Below are 23,321 nucleotides of genomic sequence, written 5' to 3' on the forward strand. Positions count from 1 at the left end.
TTTGTTGAAGAGAGAATATCAGCAATAATAGGAAGGAACAAGGGTTTTTGCTGGTTGAGATAAGGATAGCTATACAGGGCATTGACTCACATTGATTTCCTGTGCGTGGGTGTTACCTTCTAGGTTAATTCTTTTTGATCTCACCTTTTCTCTAGTACCTGTTCCCCTTTTCCTATTGGCCTCAGTTACTTTAAGGTATCTGCTTTAGTTTCTCTGCGTTAAGGGCAACAAATGCTAGCTAGTTTTTTAGGTGTCTTACCTATCCTCACCCCTCCCTTGTGTGCTCTCGCTTTTATCATGTGCTCAAAGTCCAATCCCCTTGTTGTGTTTGCCCTTGATCTAATGTCCACATATGAGGGAGAACATATGATTTTTGGTTTTTTGAGCCAGGCTAACCTCACTCAGAATGATGTTCTCCAATTCCATCCATTTACCAGCGAATGATAACATTTCGTTCTTCATGGCTGCATAAAATTCCATTGTGTATAGATACCACATTTTCTTGATCCATTCATCAGTGGTGGGACATCTTGGCTGTTTCCATAACTTGGCTATTGTGAATAGTGCCGCAATAAACATGGATGTGCAGGTGCCTCTGGAGTAACAGTCTTTTGGGTATATCCCCAAGAGTGGTATTGCTGGATCAAATGGTAGATCGATGTCCAGCTTTTTAAGTAGCCTCCAAATTTTTTTCCAGAGTGGTTGTACTAGTCTACATTCCCACCAACAGTGTAAGAGGGTTCCTTTTTCCCCGCATCCTTGCCAACACCTGTTGTTGGTGGTGTTGCTGATGATGGCTATTCTAACAGGGGTGAGGTGGAATCTTAGCGTGGTTTTAATTTGCATTTCCTTTATTGCTAGAGATGGTGAGCATTTTTTCATGTGTTTTCTGGCCATTTAAATTTCTTCTTTTGAGAAAGTTCTGTTTAGTTCACATGCCCATTTCTTTATTGGTTCATTAGTTTTGGGAGAATTTAGTTTTTTAAGTTCCCTGTATATTCTGGTTATCAGTCCTTTGTCTGATGTATAGTTTTCAGCCTCATTTCTCATCTGTGAACCCCACATTTGTGGTGCATAAGCCTTCTTAGAGTCCCCAGGAATACCAGGCTCTCTCAGAACAATGTGTATCTGCCTGTGTTTATCTCTGTCTATTCCATTCCCCTGGCTTCTTCCTCTACAAACTCCTTCTTATACCTCAAGACCCAGCTCCCATTTTTCTCTGTGACATTTTCCTGACATACCCCGGGAGGCATTTATTTATCCCCCCTCCACAGTGTTTTTGTCCATATCTGTGTGACATGTGGAATTGTTGGCCAGGATGTCTTGAAAAATGTGTATGTTTACAAGTCTCTCCCTGTATACCTCCCTTTCAATACTATATTCCTTTGTTCATTCATATTTATTCATTTGAGAGTATGTCCTGAGAACCTACATGTGCCAGGTGTTGTTCTAGGTGCTGGGTATTCAGCAATGTACAAAATTCCCTGCCCCCCAAGAGGTGACATTTTGATAGTTCTTTGTGTGGGTGTGTTAGTAAGACTTTTCCACTTGGGTTAGTTCTAGAAATGGGATCATTGTGAGATGGTGGCAATATAAAGAAGATAGAAATCCCCTGGAGCCCCAAGAGCAATTGTATAGCTGAGTCTCTCAGCTTTGTAACTCAGAGCTGGCTCGCTCATGGTCCCTCCATGTCACTAAGGCCATTTGAAAACTCACTATTGTGGCATGGAATACATGCAGAAGAGTGCACAGCTCAGTGAAGTTGTAAAAACTGTAACCCACACAGGGCAAGAAACAACCTTTAGCACCCCAGTACCTCTCACCCCACCTTCTTTGTTTTATTTATTTATTTATTTATTTAATTATTTTTTTGGCACTACTGGGGCTTGAACTCAGGGCCTTACCCTTGCAAGGCAGGCAGTGTACCAGTTGAGCCACTCCACCAGCCCCTTTTTATTTTTTAAGTTCATTCACACCCAAACTTTCTCCCCATTTTTTACAAACATTTGATTTATTGACAGTGGTTTCATTTTTAAAAGCACTTTACTGAAGCAGAACCTGCATACCATAAAATCACCATTGCACACGAGCAAACCAATGACACATAGTAAATTCATACAGTGCAAACATGACCACAGGTAAGTTTTGGATAATTTCCATCTCTCAAAAATCCTCTTGAGCCTGTTTTCAGTCACTACTCAGTGCCAGCCCCAGGCAACAATCCCTCCCTTCCTTCCTTCCTTCCTTCCTTCCTTCCTTCCTTCCTTCCTTCCTTCCTTCCTTCCTTCCTTTCTTCCTTTCTTCCTTCCTTCCTTCCCTGCCTTCCTTCCTTCCCGCCCTCCCTTCTTTGTCTCTCCCTCCCTCCCTTCCTCATTTATTTATTGTGGTGCTGGGGATGGAATCCAAGGCCTTGGTCATGTTAGGCAAGTACTCCACTCCTGAACTACATGCCTGGTCCTTGTTTTTTTTGAGACATTCCTTGTTTTTTCTCCCTGTGTAGCTCAGACTGGCCTCAAACTCTCAATCCTCCTGCCTGAGCTTCTGAGTGCTGGCATTATAGGTGTGTGCCACCACACCTGGCTCAAGTTTTACGTTTAGCTCTATGGTCCATTAAGAAAAACAACCTTATTGAGATATAATTCACACTTCATAAAGTTTATACTTTAAAAATGTAAAAAATTCTGAAGGGTGGGGGCATAACTCAAGTGGCAGAGCAAGTGTGAGGTCCCAAGTTCAAACCCTGGTACTGACAAAAAAAATAAAAGAAGTAAAATTCTATCATTTTTAGTATATTCACAAATGTGTGCAGCTATCACTGCTATCAAATTCCAGAACATTTCATCACCCAAAGACACCCCGTACCCATTTTCAGCCACTCTCCATCTCTCCCTTTCTCTTGCTTTACTTTCCGTCTCTACAGATGTGCTTGGTGTAGGTATCTCATAGAAATGGAATCGTACAATATGAGGTATTTTTTTGTGTCTTGCTTCTTTCACTCAGCATAATCTTTTCAGAACTCATCCATATTGTAGCTTGTATGAGAGTGTCATTCCTTTTTGTGGACAAATAATATTCCATTGTATAAATTGACACCATTTCATTTATTCGTACCTCAGTTAATGGAACTGGTTCTCCTTTGGGACTATTCTGAATAATGCTGTGGTGAATATTTGTGTTCAATTTTTTGTGTGGAAATATGTGTTTTTTTTTTTTTGGTGATAATGGAGTTTGAATTCAGGGCTTTGCAATTACTAGGCAAGCACTCTAACACTTAAGCCACACTCTCAGACTTTTTTTTTTTTTTTACTTTAGTTACTTTTCAGATAGGGTCTCATGCTTTTTTCCCAGAGCTCACCTACATTTCCTTCCATGTAGCTGTGATTGTAGACAAGAACCACTACACCCAGCTTCTTTTAACTATATCATCTGTATGTGTTGCAAACCAAATGATACAATGTTATAAGTATTTCTTACTACAAGCTTTTGTTTTTAAAAGAAACTAAGAGAAGAAATTAGAAAAAATATACATACAATCTTTTCTATTTACACACATATTTATCTTTTCTGACACTTCATTTCCTTTTGTGGATTCAAATTATCATCTGAGGTCACCTTCTTTTAACCTAAAGGACTTTGTATTTCTTGTAAGTAGGCCTGCTAACAGCAAATGTTTTCAGTCTTTACCTAGGAATGTCTATTTCATTTTCATGTTGAGGGATGACTTAGCTGGATGTGGAATTCTTAGTTTAACATTTTCTCTCTTCTAGCCTCCTTTGTTTCTGATGAGAAGTTGGCTCTAGTCCCCCCATATATGGTGCATTTAGTCTGTTCCCGTTTACTTTGGTTATTGACATGGCTACTGCTTCCACGAGTTTTTCTTTCTCTGAGGTTTTCAAGTTGGACTCTGTAGATTCAGGTGTAGGTCTCTTGTCATCTGAGCTTCTTGGAAATGGAGATTAAAGTTTTCCATCAAATTTGGGAAGATTTTGGTCATTATAGCTTCAAAAACACTTTTTATACTCCTTTCTCCCTCCACTGTTCTTCTAGGACACCAATTTAATTATGCAGATACCCCTAATATGGCCTCATGTCTCTGCCTCCATACACAGGCTCTGTTGGCCAGGGATATGTAGGTCCTTGGGTTCTCTTTGTCCCTGCTATACCAGCTCACAACCTCTGGGCCACCCAGGATAAGTGAGGAGCACCTGTTTCTGTCTTACCTCTTGAAACACTTTGGGAAATCCACATTAGTCCTCCAGTCCTTTGCTTACCTGACACCGGCTTGACACCTCAGATTAATGCAGCCACTGCCTTCCAGTTAGCTTGCCACTGAGATCATCTCTATGACAATGCTCCAAAGTAAGTGGCACCCTGCAGCCTGGTGGGTCCTCTCGCCACAGGAAATGAGAATGGCTGGATGATTACAGACAGGTCGAGTTCCTATGTTTTGGTCTCTGGGAAGAAAGCACTTTATTAACCAAGTGAATAGAGCAGTATAAGCAAGATTGTGGAGAACATATTTGAACTACTTAAAATAACTGTCTAACGCCTCAAACATTTTGTCTGTTTTCAAATTAATCTTGCTAGTTACTAATGTGTATCATTATTCATTAAAATAGGTCAAGTGAGAATCTCATTTAGGAAACTTGGTTATTAGTGAAAATATGATTTCCAAATGTGGAGTAGAAGCTCTGCTAATTGACTTCCATTTTAATATTTCTTCATTCTCTCTTAAAACATGGAGTGATCCCTCAGGTACAATAAACGCCTGCAACTGGCATGCTACGGTCACATGTCCAGAAGTGCTGTGTGCTTCCTACAAGTCTGTGATCCTAAACCTGTTTATGTTGGTTGTACTTGTAATCTTAATTACATGATTTATTTAAATATAACACTGGGATCATGGCTCAAGTGGTAGAGCACTTGCCTGGCAAGTATGAGGCCCTGAGTTCTAGGACTGCCAAAAAAATTAACAAAACAATAAAATCTAGCTTTTTTTTTGGTGGTACTAGCGTTTGGATTTGGGGCTCGCTAGGCAGACTCTGTACCACTTGAGCCATGCCACCTTTTTGCTTTAGTTATTTTTTTAAATGGGATCTCATGCTTTTTTGCCCAGGCTGGATTGGACTGTGATCCTATCTATGCCTCCCATGCAGCTGAGGTGACAGGTCTGCTCCACTATGTCAAGCTTATTGGTTGCAATGGGGCCTTTCTTACTTTTTGCTCCAACTGATCTTGAACTGAAATCTTCCTGATCTTTGCTTCCTGGGTAGCTGGAATTACAAACAGATACCTGGCCTAAAATATGAAACAAATATTTTCTATATTAGCAAAATTGGATGTTTTGAAAAGACTACACAAAAACAAGGAGCAAAATGAATTGAAAGTAACTATCAAAACTAGAAAAGATTGGAGGAAAAATATGTGAAGGATTCTACCTAAGAATTCTCACTATACCTTAAAAAATCCAAAATTAGAAAACACAGATGATTAATTAAAGGTTAGTTATTTAGAGTAAAAACTATGTAGATGAAAAAAATACTAAATTAATATATAATTGTGAGCTGGGTAAGGTGGTTCACACCTCAATCCCACCTAAGTGGGAGGCAGAGATGGGATAGTTCAAGGTCAGCCCTGATAAAAAAGTTAATGAAACCCTATCTGAAAAGTAAACAAAAGCAAAAAGGACCGGGGTATGCAACAGTGGTAGAATGCCAACCTAATGAGCATGAGGCCCTGAGTTCAAACCCCAGGACTGTTAAAAAAAAAAAAAGAGTATTATAATTGTATATTTTAACTTAAAATGTGTAAGGTTATGTTTTTATCACTTTCTGCTTTAGCCTCCTTTAAATATTTAAAAGTATCAGAAATATTATTTAAATACTATCGCTTGCATAATATCATAAATTTTTATCATTTTGAGCATGAGTCTATAGAGTATTTGTTCAAATAAAATCAAAAAGACCACTTCCATATTTTGTAAATTAATGGACATTTTTGATAAACCAACCACATATAACCCAAATTATATGGAATAAAAGATATCTGTTATATAAAACACCATTTTTTTTTCATTTTTCTTTTATTATTCATATGTGCATACAAGGCTTGGTTCATTTCTCCCCCCTGCCCCCACCCCCTCCCTTACCACCCACTCTGCCCCCTCCCTCTCCCCCCCCCAATACCCAGCAGAAACTTTTTGCCCTTATTTCTAATTTTGTTGTAGAGAGAGTATAAGCAATAATAGGAAGGAACAAAGGTTTTTGCTGGTTGAGATAAGGATAGCTATACAGGGCATTGACTCACATTGATTTCCTGTGCGTGGGTGTTACCTTCTAGGTTAATTCTTTTTGATCTAACCTTTTCTCTAGTACCTGTTCCCCTTTTCCTATTGGCCTCAGTTGCTTTAAGGTATCTGCTTTAGTTTCTCTGTGTTAAGGGCAACAAATGCTAGCTAATTTTTTAGGTGTCTTACCTATCCTCACCCCTTCCTTGTGTGCTCTTGCTTTTATCATTTGCTTATAGTTAAAACACCATTTTATTTAAAAATTTTATAGATAATCATTTGTCAAAATTTCCTATTTGATAAATAACATGTATTCTGGCAAAATACACATAACACAAAATTTAGCCTCTTAACTATTTTTAAGTATACAATTCAAGAGTGTTAAGTACACTTATACTGTTATGTAACCATCATAACCATTTCTCGCTCTCATTTTTTTTCAATGCTGGGAATGGAACCCAGGGCCTCACATATGCTAGGAGAGTGCTCTACCACTGAGCCACAACTACAGCTCAAAACCACCTATCTTCAGAACTCTTTTCATATTGTAAAACTGAAATTCTATACCCATGAAACAGTAACTCCCCATCCTCTTCAGCCCCAGACTGGCAACTGCAACTCTGCTTTTAGTATCTATGAATTTGACTGCCCTAGGTACCTCTTAGGCATGGAATCACACAATAGTTATCTTTTTGTATGAAGTCCTAAATCTCTGTTTGTTTTTTGTGTATTTTCTTTCTGTTTTTCAGATTGGGTGATCACTATAGTCCTGTATTCCAGTTTGCTCTTTCTTTCCTTTGTCCTCCATTCCACTGCTGATCCCATCCACTCAGCTTTTTATTTCAGTCATTGTACTTTTTAGTTCTAATATTTCCATTTAGTTTTCTATGTCTTGTCTGATGATTTCTATTTATTTGTTTTTTGTTTCAAGAATGTAATTGCCTGGCTGGAGTTGTGGCTCAATTGGTAGAGCACCTGCCTAGCAAGCAGAGTCCTGAGTTCAAGACTTTAGATAGTTTTAGCATATTTGCCTATTGGTGTTGAAATTTATTGATTGTGTTTTTAAGAATTCAGTTTGAGATATTACTGGTGTTTGGTATGACATGTGGTTTTATTTAAACCTGAACAAAAGAGAGCCATAAATTCACAATTAAGAAACCCAGTGAACTCCAAACAGGATAAACTCAAAGAAGTCAATGCTAATTAATTATATAATAATCAAACTACTGAAAACTGAACACTAAGAAATCTTAAAAACAGAAAAATAGTAATCATTTTACTTATAAGAGAAAGTAATTTGACTGTAGTAGGTTTCTCATCAGAAACCATGGGGATAGAATGATGTCAGATGACAAAATATGCATTTTCTATAGTCATCCCCCTACAGAGATGTTGATTTTAACACTTATCTCAGACTTTGCCCAGCAGAGAAGTTCTAGCACTCCATTGAGCAAAAAAAATCAAAAGAAAGACTTACTAAAGATGGTAAGAATGGTTTCATTTTACCAACGTCTTACCTTCCCCAAGGTGCCCAAGTTCATTGTCAAGAGAGCCCTCCTAAGCCTGTGGTTTATCAAGTGGGGAAAAATAAGAGCATAGTGAGTCAGCACCTGGCTCTCTTAGCCAGGTGGGATGCTTCCCAAGAGGCCCAATTCTTGTCCAATCCAGAATACTAAGGTGATTAGCTCAGCTGAATGGTTTGGAGAGGTGGGAGTGAGAAAGAGAGGTTGTGAACTCTACTAAACACTTTGTGGACTTGCCTGTGGTCTCCAGAGGGCCTCTGGGCAAACCAAATTTCCATCCCCTTCTCCTTCCATGCAGACTACATGAGCCTTCCCTGGAAGACAGCAAGTGAAAGTGTATCGCCTGCAGAAAATTGGTTGAAATGGTAGTAACTGGAGTAACATTTCAGGGTACTGCCCTAGTTACAAACAGGAGGTTCACAGCACCTGGCCTGACTTTATGGGCTAGAGAGAAGTCATACAGCCTTAAGAAACTCCATCTGTCCAAGAGGTGTGGAGTGAGCATAACCATACAAGAAGTCTGAGAGAGCATTAGAATGCCAAGTCTGCTTGGTGAAAGTGTTTCTTTCCCAACCCAAAGCAAGTCAATAATGAGTGGAGGAGGTGACTCTTTTTAAATTTGAAGATAATAATGCAAGAATTCAAGGAACGTGAGGAATTAAGAAACAGACAGTATGAAAGGAACACAGTAATATTCCAGTAACCAACCCCCCAAATATAGAGATATACAAATTTCCTGACAAAAATTAACATAATAATTTTATTTTGGTGGTACTTGAGTTTGAACCCAGGGCCTCATGCTTATTAGGAAGGTGCTCTACCATTTGAACCACTCCACCAGCCCTTAAAATAATAGTTTTAAGAAAGCTCAGTGAGCTATAGGACAACTCATATCAACAATTAAACAAGTCAGAAAATAACACAAGAACAAAATGAAAAATTCAATTAAAGAGATAGAAATCATAAAAATGTACCAAACAGAAATTCTGAGGGTGAAGAATCCAATGAATGAAATGAAACATTCAATAGAGTACAGTAGCAGATAATGTAACCAGGCAGAGTAAGGAATCTGTGAACTCAAAGATAGGTCATTTGAAAATATCAAGTCAGAGGAGAAAAAAAAAAGTAAAGAAATGCATGAAGAAAATATATGGGATTTATGAGACATTGTCATGAAAGCTAACATTTGCATTATGGGAGTCTCATAAGAAGAAAGAGAGAGAAAGGTCCAGAAAGCTCACTTAAAGAAATATGGCATGCCAGAAATATGGTATGGTGACATGCAACTGTTGTCCCAGGACCTGGGAGGCTGAGGCAGGAGGATCATATTTGAGGCTAGTCTGTGATACACAGTGAGACTCTGTCAGAAGGAAGGAAGGAAGGAGGGAAGGAAGGAAGGAAGGAGGGAAGGAAGGAAGGAAGGAAGAAAAAGAAATGTGACAGAAGAAAAGTCCCAAAATATGGGGAGAGATATGGACGTCCAGATGCATGAATCCTGAAGGTCTCTGATCAGGTTCAACCTAAAGAAGACTTCACCATGGCACATTATGATCAAACTGCCAAAAAATCAAAGGCAAAGAGAGAATTTTGAATCCAACAAGAGAAAAGAGATTCATTACATACAATAGAATCTCCATGAGGCTTTTAGTGGATACCAGGGATGACAGACCAAAATACTGAAAGAGAGCTGGAGCTAGAGCTAGATGGAGGGACAGAGGGAGTTAGAGAGAGAGAGAGGAGAGAGGGCGGGAAAGAGAGAGAGAGAAAAGGAGGAGGAGGAGGAGGAGGAAGAGAAGAAGAAGAAAAGACAAATTGCCAAGTATGGTAGTGTGTGCCTATAATCCCAGCTATACTAGAGACTGAGGCAAGAAGACTGAGCCCAGAAGTTTAGGACTAGCCTAAATAATGAGACCCCACCTCTTAAAAAAATGAAGGAAAAACAAAGATTTTCTCAGATAAAAAAATTTTGTAGTAGTTTATTACCATTAGAATTGTCTTATAAGAAATTGCTGAAAAGAGTTCTTTAAGCAAAATGAAGGATGCACATTAGTAATAGGGAAGCATATTAAAGTATAAAACTCACTGATTAATGTAAATTATGGCTAAATTCAGAATACGCTAATACTGTAATAGTGTGTAAATCACTTAGTACAAAAGTAACTATCACTTTAATAATTTGTTGATGGGTATCGAATATAGACAGATGCAAATTGGGACATCAGAAACATGAAATCAGGGCATGTGGTAAATGTGTAGAGTTCTCTTTTTTTTGGTGGGACTGGGGTTTGAACTCAGGACTTTATACTTGCAAAGTGGGCACTCTACTCCTTGAGCCACATCTCCAGTCCTGGAGAGCTTTTGTGTGTATTTGAAGTTGTTATCATCTTAGCATCAGACCGTTCTCACGATATGCATATATTCTTGAGACAGGGTCTTACTCTGTTCCCCAGACTGGTTTTTAACTCCTGGACTCAAATGATCCTCTGGTGTCAACCTCCTGAGTAGCTGGGACTACAGGCACATGTCACTCTGTCTGGTTTGTTCTAACAATATTTTATGTAAGCTTTGTGTTAAGCATGAAGCAAAAACTTACAGTAAATATACAAAAGACAAAAAGAAAGTAATAAAAGTACACCACTACTGAAAACAACCAGACCACAAAGGAAGATAGCAGAAAAGGAGGAAAGGAGCAAAGAATCAACAAAGTAATGCTACAATTAACAAAAATAGCAATACCAAGCCCTTACCTATCAATAATTATTTTAAATGTAACTGGACTGAATGAATTAGGAAATAAGACCCAAGTATGTTTATGCTGCCTACAAGAGACTCATTCCTCCTGTAAGGATAAAAAGGTTGAAAGTGAAAAGATGGAAGACATTGTGTGCAAAAAAATACCTATATCGGAGAAGATAAACTGTCAGTAAAAAACTGTAAGAAGACACAAAGATCACTACAGAAGCCAGTCATGTCTATAATCCCAGCTACTTGGGAGATGGAGACTGGGAGGATTGGAGTTGAGGCCAGCCTGGGCAAAAAGTTAGTGAGACCACATTTCAACAAATAAGCTGTGCATGGTGGTCCATGCCTCTAATTCCAGCTATGCAGGCAGTTATAGGTAGGAGAATTGGGGTCTGAGGCTAGTCACTAACAGAAAGTACAGGCTCTGTCTGAAAAATAACTAAAGCAAAAAAGGGATGGGGGTGTGGCTCAAGTGACAGAGCTCTGCCTAGCAAGCACAAGGCCCTGAATTGAAATCCCAATACTACCCCCTGCAACAGAAGATCATATAATGATAAAGGGTCAATTCATCATGAGTACATACCAATTATGAATATATATGAAGCCAACATTGAAACAATGAAACATATGAAGCTAACACTAACAGATTGCAAGAGAAAAGTAGAAAAACAATACTAGTAGGGGACTGTAATACCCCACTTCCAACAACAGACAGAAAATTAAGCAAACATTGGATTTGAACTACTTTAGACCAAATTTACCTAATAGACATACATAGAACATTCCATCCAATAGCAGTAGAATGCAAAATCTTCTCAAGTGCACATGGAACATTCTCCAGGATAGATAATATGTTAGGTCACAAAACAAATATAAACAAATTTAAGAAGATAGAAATCATATCAAGCATCTCTTGTGACTGCAGTAATGTGAAACTATAAATTTCACAGGAGGAAAGTTTGGAAATTCACAAAAAAGTGGACATTAAAGAACACACTCTCCTCTTATCATTTGCAGGTAAATGGATAGAACTGGAGGACATCATTCTGACTGAGCTTAGCCAGGCTCAGAAGACCAAAAATTGTATGTCCTCCCTCATAGATCTATGTGGACTTTAGATCTAGGGCAAATGTAGTTCACAAGGGGAGAGCACATATGGGAGATATGGGAACATGAAAGTGTTTGATGTCCCCGCTCCAGAGGAACTAATACAGAAACCTTAAAGCGACAGAGGTTAACATGAGAAGGGGATCAGGAACCAGTGTAAAGATCAGTTAGAGATGAATCAACTTGGATTGTAACACATTTGTACATGGAAGCATGTACAGGAATCTCTCTGTATACCTATCCTTAACTCAACTAGCAAAAATGCTTTGTCTTCCTTATTATGCTTATGTCTTCTCTTCCACAAAATCAGAGATAAGGGCAGAACAGGTTCTACCTGGAAGCACAGTGGAGGAAGAGGGGCAGAGGGTGGGGAGGGGGGGCGGAGGGAGAAATGACCCAAACAATGTACGCACATGTGAATAAATGAATAATAAAAAATAAAAAATTTAAAAAAAAGAACACACTCCCAAACAACCAATGGGATAATGGGGAAATTTAAACTACCTTGAGACAAATGAAAATGGAGCACAGTCTACCAAGACTTAGGAGTTGCACTGAGAGAAGTTCTAAGAGGAAATTTTATAAAACCCACATGGAGAAACAAGAAAGATATCAGATAAACTACCCCACTTTACACCTCTACACATCAGAAAAAAGGAAAATTAACTAAGTCCAACATTAATAGAAAGAATGAAATGAGGATTAGAAAGACAATAGAAAAGATCAAGAAAACTAATTAATTTTTTGAAAAGATAAAACAGACCAAGAAAAAAGAGAAGAGATTTAAATAAATAAAATCAGTCATGAAAGGGGAGATATTATAACTGATATCATAGAGACTCAGTGGTAGAGCATTTGCTTTGCAAGAGTAAAGTCTTGGGTTCAATTCCTGACACTGAAGAAAGAAGGGAGGGAAGGAAGGGAGGAAAGGAAGAAAGAGAGAGAGAGAGAGAGAAAGAGAAAGAAAACAACCTGGTGCTGGTGGCTCATGCCTGTAATCCTAGTTACTTGATAGACTAAAATAGGTAGGATTGTGGTTCAAGGCCAGCCCAGTTACATAGTTTGTGAGAACCCCCATCTCCAAAAATAGCCAGAACAAAATGGGCTGGAGATGTGTCTCAAGTGGTAGAGTGCCTGAGTTCCATAAGAAACTACTATAAGCAATGGTACACCAACAAATTGAATAACCTAGAAGAAAAGATAAATTCCTTGAGATATATAGCCTACCATGACTGAATTGTGAAGTAATAGAAAATATGAACAGACCAATAATGAGAAAGGATATTGAATAAATAATTAAAAAAATCTCCCATCAAAGAAAAACTCAGAAGCTAATGGCTTCACTGGTGAATTCTGCCAAACATTTAAAGAAAAGTTAATACAAATCCTCATTTGTGTTAGCTCTGTCATCACTAAACCAAAACACCTGACACTTAAAGGAAGGAAATATTTATTTTGACTCATGGTTTTGGAAGGTTCAGTCCATGATTGCCTGGCCCTGTGGGCTTGGGCAGAACTTCATGACAATGGGGGTGTGTGGCAGAGAAGCTTCCTCACTTCATGGTGAACTGGAAGCAGAGAGAGGAATGCAGAAATGGGCCAGGACAGGGTGTACCCCCAAAGACACACCTCCAGTGACCTGCCCCTGCCCCCTAGCAAACGCCCTTCTTTCACCACCTCCTAACAATTCTATCATGTTATGACTCATCAAGGGATTAACCCATTCATTAAATCAGAACCCTCACAATCTCATCAGCTCTGGAAAGGCCTCACAAACACACCCAAAAGTGTCTTCTAGAAGATTCTCAATCTAACTACAATGTTAATCAAGATCTACCATCACATCACTCTTTCCAAAACTGAAGAAGTGGGAAAATTTTCACTCATTTCATGAGGCCAGCTATTACTCTGTTACCAAAACCAGACAAGGACAACACAAGAAAAGAAAATTATAGACCACTACCCCAATGAACATAGGTACAAAAATGCTCAACAAATACTAGGAAATAAAATTCAACAGCACATCGAAAGGATCGTGCAGTGTGACCAAGTGGCGTTTACCTTGGGAATGAATGGAAGTATGGCTCAACATTCACAAATTCGAAATGTGAAACAGCACATTAACAAAATGAAGATTGAAAGTCATAGGACCATCTCACTAGAGGCAGGAAAAATATTTGACAAACTCAGCTTCCTTTCATAATAATAAAAGTCTTTTAAATTAGGTATAGAAGGAATTTACCTCGACATAATAGAGGTTACATATGTCAAACCCACAGCGAACATCCAATGGTGAAAACTCAAAAACATTTCCTTCCAATCAAGAGCAAGGCAAGGATTCCTTCTCTCACCATTTCTATTCAAAATAGTAATGAATTCCCAGTCAGAGCAGTATGTCAAGAAAAAGAAATCAAAGGCATCCAAATTAGAAAGGGAGTAAAATTGTCTGTTTTTAGATAACATGATCTATCTGTCTATCTATCTATTTATCTATCTATCTATCTATCTATCTATCTATCTACCTATCTGTCTGTCTATCTATCTATCTTAGTGGGTTTCACTATGCTGTTTTCATTCATATATATAATATAACTTCAATCATATCTCATCCTGTCACCCTCTCCTTTCTCCCTACTCCCTCCCACTGGTTCCCCCTCCGCAACAGTCCTCCTTTTACAATCATGTCACATTGGTATTTTATAGGCCTACATGCAGATTGAGCAAAAACATGCAATATTTGTCTTTCTGATCTTTGCTTTTCTCATGTAACATGATTATTTCCAGTTCCATCCATTTTCCTGCAAATGATGTAACTTCATTTTACTTATTGCTTATATGTACCACATCTTCTTTACCCAATAATCCGTTGTTGGGCACTTAGGTTGATTCTATAACTTGGCTATTGTAAATAGCACTGCTTAAACATAAGTCTGCAGGTATCGCTTTTGTATGTTGACTTACATTACTTGGGATAGATGCCCAGGAGTGGTATAGTAGGATCATATGGTAGGTCTATTTTTAGTTTCTTGAGGAACCTCCATAGTTGCTGGACTAATTTACATTTTTTACCAACAGTGTATAAGGGTTCCTTCCCTGCACACTCTCCAGCATTTGTTGTTGCTTGTTTTTTTGATGATTGCCATTCTGACTGGAGTGAGAATGGGATAAAATCACTATTTCAAAGAGACATCTGCATTCCTGTGTCCATTGAAGTATTATTAAAAAACAGGGACAATACCGAAACCTACATATTCATTGATCAATGAATGTGTAGAAAGTATGTGTGTGTGTGTGTGTGTGTGTGTGTGTGTGTGTGAACAATGAACTCAGTCTTTAAAAAGATGGAAATTCATGTGACAACATGACAACATGAATGAACCAGGAGGATATTACGCTAAGTGAAATAAGCCAGACACCGAAACACAAATACTACATAACCTCATTTACAAGAGGAATCTAAAAAGAGCTGTTAGAGAATTGAAGGGTTTTTACAAGAGGATGGAGATGGTACAAATGGGTAGATGTTGATCAAAGGTATAAACTTTTAGTTATGAAATAACTAATGTCTTAGTCCATTTTGTACTACTTTACTGAATACCTGAGACTGGGTAATTTAAAGAATAGAAATTTATTTCCTCAGTTTCTGCAGGCTGGGAAGTCCAAGATTAAAACACTGGCATCTGAAAGAACTTTCTTGTGTCACACATGGCAGAAGGCATCACATGGTGGAAAGGCAAAGAGAAAGGGAGAGGGAGAAGAGGCCACAATTAATCTTTTTAAAGGGCACTAATCACACCTCTGTGGGCTCTGCCTAATCACATCTTAAAAGTCTCACTTCTTAATAATGTTACAATGCAATTAAGCTTCATTATGAGTTCTGAGGATATGAACATTAAAACCATAGCAATAAGTTCTGTAGACTTAATATACACCATGGTGACTATAGTTAATAATAATATACTGTATTTTGAAATTGAGTAAGAGAGTATATCTCAAATACTTTTAGCACACACACACACAAAGGTAACTATGTGAGGCAACAGATATGATAATTAGGGAGACTGTAGTAATAATTTCATAGTGTATGCATATATAAAAATCTCTTGTTGAACACCTGAAATTATGCAATTTTTATTTGTTATATGAATAAAGGTGGGAAAGAAAAATAAAAGCCATAGTGGCCAGAAGGGTGAGGCATAATATTTCCAAGTGCTGAGAATAAGAAATGGTTAACTTAGAGTCCTATTCTTCAGGAGTACAGAAAAAAATCAAGACAACCTCTGATGATGGAAATTAAGAGAATTAACCACCATCAGGGCACCCTAAAGAGTGACTACAGAATGTTCTTTAAATAGAGAGGAAATTATAAAAATAAAGGAACTTGAAAAATCTGGAAGGATGAAGTATCATGAAAACAAAAAAATGTGCAAATACAATAAGCTGTCCCTGATATTTTTCCTAAAATAATGTTTGATGATTGAAGCAAAAACTATAACACTATTGTAGCAGTTCTAAATGAATGTAGAGAAAAATTTAAAATAATATTATAAAAAATGGGGAAAAAGGATAATAAAGGGAGGTAAAATTTCTATTTTTCACTTGAATTGATAAAATGATCACTAAAGTGGACTGTGGCAAGTTATATGTATATTATGTAATATTTAGAGCAACTACTAAAAATGCAATGAGAGATATTCTAAAAATAGCATAGGTGAGCCAAAAAAGAATTTTATTTTTTCAAAAAGTTAAGTAATCTGCAGAAAGGCAGGGAAGAGAAAAGAGAGGTGAAAAACAGAAACATTAAAGAACAAAAACAAAAAAGGTAGACTTAAGTCCTAACAATCAATAATATTAAATATAAATGATCTAAATATAAGTAGAAGGTAGAGATAAGCCAAATGAACTATAGAGCTTTAACCAAGCATATGCTGTATACATACAAAAACCACTGTTTTCAAATATAACGTAGTCAAGGTAAAGGCAAAATGCTGGAAAAAGTGCATTTGTGCTTGCATTAGTCACAAGGCAGCAGGTACAACTGAGTGAAATGGACCAATTCCAGCAAAAACATCAATATGAAATAGTTCAACTTAAGTAGTCTTATAAGTATTAAGAAAGTGGAATTTATCATTTTAAAAACTCCTAAATAAGAAATCTCCAGGTTCAGATGGTCTCATGGGAGAATTTTATAAAACAAAAAATAGCACTAATTCTCCATAATCTTGTCTAGGAAATAGAGGGAGAGTGACCGTTCCCAATTCATCTCATGAAGCTAGTGTCACCCTGTTACCAAAATTAGTCAAGAAGGAAAGACTTACAAAGAAAGAAAACTACAGACCAGTATCACCAATAAATACTAATGCAAGAAAGATTAAAAATAATAGCAGAAATAATTTATCAATGTATAAATTATTTACTATGATCAAGTGAGTTTTCAGTCACTGAGTGGATAAAGAAACAAGACCAAATCACAGAAGAGATGGACTTCACAGTACATAGTCCAATACTTGAAAATCACTCAATGTAATCTACTCTATTAACACGATAAAGAAAATCATTATCATCATAATTCTTGATTATAGAAATTGATGTAGAAAAACTTTTGGCAAAATTCAATATCCATTCACGGTACATTTTTGAAATATGTTACCTTTTGGAGAAATTAAGAGTACACAAGTTCTCTTTCTTTTGTCATGAAATAAGAGTTTATTTTAAAAACTTGAACTCTCTTAATCATCACTATGTGTGTCAAATGTTATATAGGACTTAATAAAATATTTATCAGTAATTTAAAAAATATACATTATCAGTTACATAATTGAAGGTGTTACAATTCATTATGGTGTGAAAGTGTCTATTTTTCCTTTTTGGGTCTGTTGTTTGATTTTAGCTTTACATATTTTAAGACTATGGTATTCATGGAAGTCCAGGAAATCATCAGAGACTACTTTGAGAACCTATATTCAACTAAATTTGAAAATCTAAAAGAAATGGACAGATTTCTAGATACATATGATCATCCAAAACTGAACCAAGAGGAAATTAATCACCTGAATAGACCTATAACACAAAATGAAATTGAAGCAGCAATCAAGAGTCTCCCCAAAAAGAAAAGTCCAGGACCTGATGGATTCTCTGCTGAATTCTATAAGACCTTTAAAGAAGAACTGATACCAATCCTCCTTAAACTGTTCCACGAAATAGAAAGGGAAGGAAAACTGCCAAACACATTTTATGAAGCCAGTATTACACTTATCACAAAACCAGGCAAAGACACCTCCAAAAAGGAGAACTATAGGCCAATCTCCTTAATGAACATTGATGCAAAAATCCTCAACAAAATAATGGCAAACCGAATTCAGCAACACATCAAAAAGATTATTCACCACGACCAAGTAGGCTTCATCCCAGGGATGCAGGGGTGGTTCAACATACGAAAATCAATAAACGTAATAAACCACATTAACAGAAGCAAAGACAAAAACCACTTGATCATCTCAATAGATGCAGAAAAAGCCTTTGATAAGATCCAACATCATTTCATGATAAAAGCTCTAAGAAAACTAGGAATAGAAGGAAAGTTTCTCAACATTATAAAAGCTATATATGACAAACCTACAGCCAGCATCATACTTAACGGAGAAAACCTGAAACCATTCCCTCTAAAATCAGGAACCAGACAAGGATGCCCACTATCTCCACTCCTATTCAACATAGTACTGGAATTCCTAGCCAGAGCAATTAGGCAAGAAGAAGGAATAAAAGGAATACAAATAGGTAAAGAAACTGTCAAAATATCCCTATTTGCAGATGACATGATCCTATACCTTAAAGACCCAAAAAACTCTACTCAGAAGCTTCTAGACATCATCAATAGCTATAGCAAGGTAGCAGGATATAAAATCAACATAGAAAAATCATTAGCATTTCTATACACTAACAATGAGCAAACGGAAAAAGAATGTATGAAAACAATTCCATTTACAATAGCCTCAAACAAAATCAAATACCTAGGTGTAAACCTAACAAAAGATGTGAAAGACCTCTACAAGGAAAACTATACACTTCTGGAGAAAGAGATTGAGGAAGACTATAGAAAGTGGAGAGATCTCCCATGCTCATGGATTGGTAGAATCAACATAGTAAAAATGTCAATACTCCCCAAAGTAATCTACATGTTTAATGCAATTCCCATCAAAATTCCAATGACATTCATTAAAGAGATTGAAAAATCTACTGTTAAATTTATATGGAAACACAAGAGGCCACGAATAGCCAAGGCAATACTCAGTCAAAAGAACAATGCAGGAGGTATCACAATACCTGACTTCAAACTATATTACAAAGCAGTAGCAATAAAAACAGCATGGTACTGGCACAAAAACAGACATGAAGACCAGTGGAACAGAATAGAGGATCCAGATATGAAGCCACACAACTATAAGCAACTTATCTTTGACAAAGGAGCTAAAAATATACGATGGAGAAATAGCAGCCTCTTCAACAAAAACTGCTGGGAAAACTGGTTAGCAGTCTGCAAAAAACTGAAACTAGATCCATGTATATCACCCTATACCAAGATTAACTCAAAATGGATCAAGGATCTTCATATCAGACCCCAAACTCTTAAGTTGATACAAGAAAGAGTAGGAAATACTCTGGAGTTAGTAGGTATAGGTAAGAACTTTCTCAATGAAACCCGAGCAGCACAGCAACTAAGAGATAGCATAGATAAATGGGACCTCATAAAACTAAAAAGCTTCTGTTCATCAAAAGAAATGGTCTCTTAACTGAAGAGAACACCCACAGAGTGGGTGAAAATATTTGCCAACTATACATCAGACAAAGGACTGATAACCAGAATATACAGGGAACTTAAAAAACTAAATTCTCCCAAAACTAATGAACCAATAAAGAAATGGGCATGTGAACTAAACAGAACTTTCTCAAAAGAAGAAATTTAAATGGCCAGAAAACACATGAAAAAATGCTCACCATCTCTAGCAATAAAGGAAATGCAAATTAAAACCACGCTAAGATTCCACCTCACCCCTGTTAGAATAGCCATCATCAGCAACACCACCAACAACAGGTGTTGGCAAGGATGCGGGGAAAAAGGAACCCTCTTACACTGTTGGTGGGAATGTAGACTAGTACAACCACTCTGGAAAAAAATTTGGAGGCTACTTAAAAAGCTGGACATCGATCTACCATTTGATCCAGCAATACCACTCTTGGGGATATACCCAAAAGACTGTTACTCCAGAGGCACCTGCACATCCATGTTTATTGCGGCACTATTCACAATAGCCAAGTTATGGAAACAGCCAAGATGCCCCACCACTGACGAATGGATTAAGAAAATGTGGTATCTATACACAATGGAATTTTATGCAGCCATGAAGAAGAACGAAATGTTATCATTCGCTGGTAAATGGATGGAATTGGAGAACATCATTCTGAGTGAGGTTAGCCTGGCTCAAAAAACCAAAAATCATATGTTCTTCCTCATATGCAGACATTAGATCAAGGGCAAACACAACAAGGGGATTGGACTATGAGCACATGCTAAAAGCGAGAGCACACATGGGAGGGGTGAGGATAGGTAAGACACCTAAAAAACTAGCTAGCATTTGTTGCCCTTAACGCAGAGAAACTAAAGCAGATACCTTAAAGCAACTGAGGCCAATAGGAAAAGGGGACCAGGAACTAGAGAAAAGGTGAGATCAAAAAGAATTAACCTAGAAGGTAACACCCACGCACAGGAAATCAATGTGAGTCAATGCCCTGTATAGCTATCCTTATCTCAACCAGCAAAAACCCTTGTTCCTTCCTATTATTGCTTATACTCTCTCTACAACAAAATTAGAAATAAGGGCAAAATAGTTTCTGCTGGGTATTGAGGGGGGGGAGAGGGAGGGGGCGGAGTGGGTGGTAAGGGAGGGGGTGGAGGCGGGGGGAGAAATGACCCAAGCCTTGTATGCACATATGAATAATAAAAGAAAAATGAAAAAAAAGACTATGGTATTGTGTACATATACATTTAGAATTATTCAATCCTTTTGTTTGAGCCTTTAATCTTTATATATATTAATGCTTTTTTTGCCTTAAAATCTACTCTGTCTAATTTTAGTGTAAGGACATTATCTTTTTTTGGTTAATACTTGCATAGAATTTTCCTCTACCTTCTTACTTTTATACTTTATGTATCCTTATTTTTTAAAGGATATTTCTTCTAAACAGCAAATGTTTAAGACAGTGTGGTTTTTTTTTTTTGTCTTCTAATTGGAGTATCTTGCTCACTTAAATTTAATGTGATTACTAATACATTTGGGGTTATATTTATCATTGTATTAGTTGTTTTCTATTCATCCCATGTGTTCTATATTCTCCTCTCTCTTATTTCTTGCTTTGTTTTAGATTAAGCTAATATTTTTATTATCATATCTTCTCCTATTATCTTGCTAATGATATATCCTTTTGCTATTATTTTACTAGTTTTTAGAGCGTGCAATATGTATCTTTGACTTTTTTGTGGTACTAGGGATTGAACTCAGAGCCTCACACTTGCTGGGCAGACACTCTACCACCTGAGCCACCACCAGCCTCATATCTTTGATTTATTAAAGTCTGCTATTAAATAGTACTTTTATCACCATGCAAGGAGGTGGTAATTTCACATAATTCCATTTTATTATATTCCTGGAATATAAAATTCCCTTAGGTGGACATGCACATTTTACTTATCTATTCATCATGGGATGGCATTTGACTTGTTTTCACTTTTTGGCTATTATGAACAACACTGCTATGAACATTCATGCACAAGTTTTCACGTGAATGCATACTTTTAATTATTTTGGGTATATACTTATGACTCAAGTTAATTTTTGTATATGGTATGAGGTGTGAGTTTCTTTCTCTCTTTTTTAAGCATATGAATATTTAGTTATTCCAGAATCATTTTTTGAGATGACTCTTTTCTTTGTTGAATTGCCTTGGTAACTTTGTCAAAAATTAGTTGACTCTATATGGATCTATTTCTAGACTCTTTATTTGATTCCATTGATCTATGTGTTTAGCTTTTTGTCAATACCACACATTTGCCGTAAGTGTAGGGTAAGTCTTACCATTGAGTAGCCCTTTGATAGTGTTCTTACTTTTCACAACTGTTCAAGTCATTCTAGATCCTGTGCCTTTCTCATTTATACTTTAAAATCAGCTCATCACTAGGAGTTTAAAATGTATACTGATATTTTTTCATTGCATGTATAGATCAATTTGAAAGGAATTGTGTTTTTAATAATTTGATTCTTCCAATCTATAGAAAATTTTTTTGAAGGAATGTCTTGCTATATAACTAAGGCTGGCCTCAAATTCAAGAATCCTCTGCCTCTGCCTCCCAAGTGCTCGGATTATGGAGATACCCTACCAAGTTCAGCTTCTCCATTCTATAAACATGGTATATCTTTGTATTTATTTATGACTTCTTTCATCTCTTTCATCAGCACTGTGTAGTTTCCAACATATAGATCTTGCACATATTTTTTTAATTTACATTTTATTTTTATATCATTCTATAGTTAGAACTTACACATATTTTGTTAGAGTTATAACTAAGCCTCACTTTTTGGTGCTGTTGTAAATAGTATTGCTTTAAAAAATTTGAATTCTAAAGTTCATTGCTAATCTATAGAAATACATTTGATATTTAAAATATTGACATGTGATTTACTAAAATCACTTTTTTTTTTGGTCACTTGGTCTTGTCTCCTGTAACTCTGGTGATTTTCGTTTGAATGTTGGACATTGTGGATAAAAAGTTACAGTGAAGATTTGAGTCTCTAGATAGAATTATCTTCCTCTAGAGAGGATTTGCTTTTGTCTCAATTAACTCAAGGTCAGACTATCTTTATTTCATTCTGAGTTGGGCTGCTTTAAATCTGAGTTTTAGCTTTTGTAGTGGACTTCATTTATGCACATACCCTAAAAATAAGATTAGTTCTTTTTAAGCTACAGCCCACCTGGAGTCTTCTCTCAGTCCTCTGCTTATGGAAGTCTGTTATTTTTTTACCCAGAGTCTCTCTTGGCCTACCTGGAGTCTTCTCTCAGCCCACCTGGAGTCTTCTCTCAGTCCTCTGCTTATGGTGGCCCAGAAGTCTGTTATTTTTTTACCCAGAATCTCTCCCCAGCTTTTGTACCCCTCTGTTGTTTGTATACAAATCCACAAATGCCTTCTGGAGAAAAATGCTGTCCAATGTTTGGTTCCCTTCATGACCTTGGCCTCTCAAGTCTTCATTGTCCTGATGACTTCTCTTTAAGCCTGGTTTCCTAGTTATTTTGGGTAAAGGGTTAGTTTGATACAAGCCAATCCACCACAGCCAGAGGCAAACCAAAGAACATGGACTTTGGAGTCAAACTTCTAGGGTTCAATGTTCAGTTCCATCCCATATAGTTGCTCTGTGATCATGAGCAAGGAGTTGACTTTTCTGAGCTTCAGCTGTCTTATCTCTAAAGTGGAGAGAATATAGTAGTTATATTATACATGTTATTATACATGACTTAGTGTGTGTGTGTGTGTGTGTGGTAGAAAAGTCATGGAAAACTGGAATACAGAAAGTGCTGTTTTGGTGTTTGCTATTATTATTTTTACTTGACAATGT

At 37.0% G+C, this 23,321-nt stretch overlaps 1 long non-coding RNA gene across 1 annotated transcript in view; it reads left to right on the forward strand.

Annotated features, from left to right (window-relative positions):
- LOC141424634 (uncharacterized) overlaps window positions 1-23,321 on the forward strand; it is a 36,291-nt gene that overhangs the window by 1,136 nt on the left and 11,834 nt on the right. The window lies entirely within an intron of this gene.

This window comes from Castor canadensis, chromosome 7, assembly GCF_047511655.1.
Source record: "Castor canadensis chromosome 7, mCasCan1.hap1v2, whole genome shotgun sequence".
NCBI lineage: Eukaryota > Metazoa > Chordata > Mammalia > Rodentia > Castoridae > Castor > Castor canadensis.